Here is a 3806-nt window from a genome sequence, read left to right on the forward strand (position 1 = left end):
CCCAGCTTGTAACTTCGACTCCCAAAGTGCAGAAATCATGGAGGAGCACCAAAAGTCTACGGAACATCGGGAGAAGCTGGCTCTACGACGGAAACAGGAGGAAGAGAAGGAGGAACTGCGCATGCAGCTGGCAGCTGTGGCAGCTGACAATGGAGCCCAGAGAGTCTCCAAGAAGCAGAAAAGGAAAAGTAAAAACAGAAGATGACCCATCTGAACCATTATCACCTCTACCAGATCACACACGTGGTCCCTCCGAACGGAGCCAAATCAGTTCGGAAGTTCAAGCTGTTAAATCCATGAAAGGACTATTGAATGAGTAACGTGAACCGACTACACCACAGAGATTGAATCTGTGAACTGTTTTCCGCAGAGACTGAATCTGTGATATGTTACGTTAAACATGAAGTTATATATGTATATATGTTATTACGTTATGTTAAATGGGGGGATGACTATAAAGCTAAGAAGGGAGGAGTGTTGTGTATGTAACCTGTTCCACCTTAAGAGAGCTTAAGCCTGTTCCACCTTAAGAGATGTACTACTTTCTCAGGCTGCTGTAGACGTAATACCGGGGGTGAACACACCGGTATATAAGCACTGTGCAGTAATCTTGTATTCAGTGTAGTCCCTACCTCCAACCAGTAAAGACCTGTTTTATTGTTACTCATTAGTCTGTGTCTTAATTAACTAAATAATTCACAGACTTAACACACAGTATTTATTAATTACTTAGATGATGGGATAGAAAGTCATATATCCAAATTTGCCGATGACACAAAGATAGGCGGCATTGTGGGCAGTGTAGATAGAAGCATAAAATTACACAGGGATATCGACAGATTAAGTGAATGGGCAAAACTGGCAAATGGATTTCAATGTAGGCAAATGTGAGATCATCTACTTTGGACCTTAAAAGGATAGAACATGGTACTTTCTAAATGGTGAAAGATTAAAAACAGTGGCGGTCCAAGGAGACTTGGGGGTCCAGGTACATAGATCATTAAAATGTCATGAACAGGTACAGAAAATGATCAAAAAGGCTAATGGAATGCTGGCCTTTATATCTCGAGGACTAGAATACAAGGGGGTAGAAGTTATGCTGCAGCTGTACAAAACCCTGGTTAGACCACACCTGGAGCACTGTGAGCAGTTCTGGGCACCACGCCTTAGGAAGGATATATTGGCCTTGGAGGGAGTGCAGCGTAGGTTTACAGAATGATACCCGGACTTCAAGGGTTAAGTTACGAGGGGAGATTACACAAACTAGGGTTGTATTCCCTGGAATTTAGAAGGTTAAGGGGTGATCTGATCGAAGTTTTCAGGATATTAAGGGGAACAGATATGGTAGATGGGGAGAAACTATTCCTGCTGGTTGGGGATTCTGGGACTAGGGGCCATAGTCTAAAAATTAGAGCCAGACTTTTCAGGAGTAAGATCAGGAAACACTTCACACAAAGGGTGGTAGAAGTTTGGAACTCTCTTCCACAAATGGCAATTGATGCTGGATCAATTATTAATTTTAAATCTGAGATTGATTGCTTTTTGTTAACCAAAGGTATAAAGAGATATGGGGCAAAGGCGGGTATTTGGAGTTAGGTCGCAGATCAGCCATGATCTCACTGAATGGGGGGCACGAGGGGCTGAATGGCCTACTCCTGTTCCTATGTTCCTATTGGTGGAAAGAGGACCTCCCTCCTGATCCTTGCTGCACCCAACAGATCATCGAGCGACGACTCGCTGAACCTGGGCACAGTTTTTACTCTCTTTCCAGATTTATCAATGACTTTTCTCCTTCAAACAGCACTGTTGCAATCTTCAAACATCCTTTTCTGTTTTATCTCTGAACTGGGCCTTTAAATAGTCGAGGTGAGACCACGTCAAGCGGGTGTGCATCACGCCTGTTCCTGCGCAGTGGAGACATGAATCCTAGAAGTAATGTGGTAAAACCACCAATGAACTCCTGTACAAATGAATAACTGTCTTTAAAGCAATGTTACAGCACCTATGTCCGTTTGCTGAGTGTAAACAAGCTTTCTGTAAAAACCCTGAAACAACGTGACGACGTCATCACGTTGGTCATGTGGTGCCCCAAGTGGCGGGAAACGTGATGACGTCATGACGTCATGATGTCAGAGGTGGGAGGTTCTGGGTTCAGACCTCGTGGAACAAGCTACTGAACTGACTCGACCTCAGTGATTTAGATAGGAATCCGCTGATTCCTACATTGGTGACCCCGAAGCTTCGCGGACGATTTTCGCGGAGACAAGCTCGAGAACAAGATGGATGTAAATGCAGTGAGTTTGAAGCTCCCTCAATTTTGGGAACAACAGGCAGCCTCCTGGTTCGTTCAAGCGGAGACTCAGTTCCAACTGCGAAACATAGTGCTGGATCAGACACGTTACCTGTATGTGGTCTCCGCACTGGACAGCTCGACGGCTTCCCGCATTATCAGCCTGCTGGAGACCCCGCCCGTGGAGAACAAGTGCGAAACGCTCAAGGCGCGCCTCATGCAAGTATTCGGTCTCACAAAGGCGGAACGCACACGACGCTTGCTCGCACTCCCCGGGTTAGGCGATGCTAAGCCTTCCGAGTTGATGAGCCACATGCTCACCCTCCTCGGGTCTGAGCCACAGTGTTTTATATTTTGTGAACTGTTCCTGAGCCAGCTCCCCGAGCAGGTACAAGCAGCCCTGGCCAGGTCGACGGCTACGGTCAGTGTGGCGCTCGCAGCCGAAGCCGACACTGTAATGATATCAGCAAATAGTGATGGTATTTGCCTGTTTGATTATGATGCCTTACCAGCATATTTGCCTGTTTGATTATTTATGCCTTACCAACAGAGGGCATGTGAGAGAGGGAGTTTAGTTTTAGTTTCGTTTTAGATGGATCTCTAAGATGGTGTCTCCTGTAATGCTGTTAACTTAGATGAACAAGCTTTAGATTAAAAGACTATGGCCTAGAAATTCAGTGCCCTTAGCGTCGATTTTGCGGCGCTAGAGGGCCTAGCGCTGCAATTGGCGCCGGCGCCGAAATTGCCTGGGGCCCTTCCGCCGCGGTAGACCGGTAGCGCTGCACCGGCACCAATGACGTCATCGGTGTGCGCAGCGTCCCGGTTGCCATGCCGACGGGCCCCAGCGCCGAAATTCAGTTGCGGCCGCCTCGCCCGTGGCAGCCGCAACTAAGACTCTGGCAACAGAGTCTTACATGACTTTGCGCCGGCGCATTAAAGGCCCCGCGGCGGCCGGCCGCTTTCCCGCCGGCCGCCTGGCCGCAGCTCCCTCCCCGGACTTCCCCCCCCCCCCCCGGAACAGAAGCAAGCCCGGCACTTGTCCGAGGTGCTGGGCTCATTTTTAAAAAGATTTTCGCGGGCCGCGGCCGGGTGCAGGCAGCTCCTCCTTAAGGGAAGGAGGAGGCCTGCACTTCCCGAACCTGCCGCACCGCAGCGGGCGCCGCAGCGCCGGAATAGCGCCGAAATTCAGCGCGTTGCGCCAGTTTTCAGGCGCAAACAGCTCTCAGCAGCGCCGGCAGCCGTTTGGGCGCAGAACTATTGAATTTTGGGCCCGACCAGCGCGACTTAGCTCCGGCACTAACTTCCGGCGCTAAAGCCCTGGCTGCGCCAAAACTCAATTTCTAGGCCATTCTCTTTCATCAATGTGTCGTCATTGAACCCACATAGAAATCAACACATGGTGTCAGAAGTGATTGAAAGAGATGAAGAGGAAAAATCTGAAGTTAAATCAGCTCTCCACATATTAGCAAGCCAAAAGAGAACATCGTTACTTACCATTGGAGAATAGCTAATGAAG

This window comes from Somniosus microcephalus, chromosome 22 (genome assembly GCF_052327205.1).
Source record: "Somniosus microcephalus isolate GS21.2 chromosome 22, FLI_Smic_1.0, whole genome shotgun sequence".
Lineage (NCBI taxonomy): Eukaryota > Metazoa > Chordata > Chondrichthyes > Squaliformes > Somniosidae > Somniosus > Somniosus microcephalus.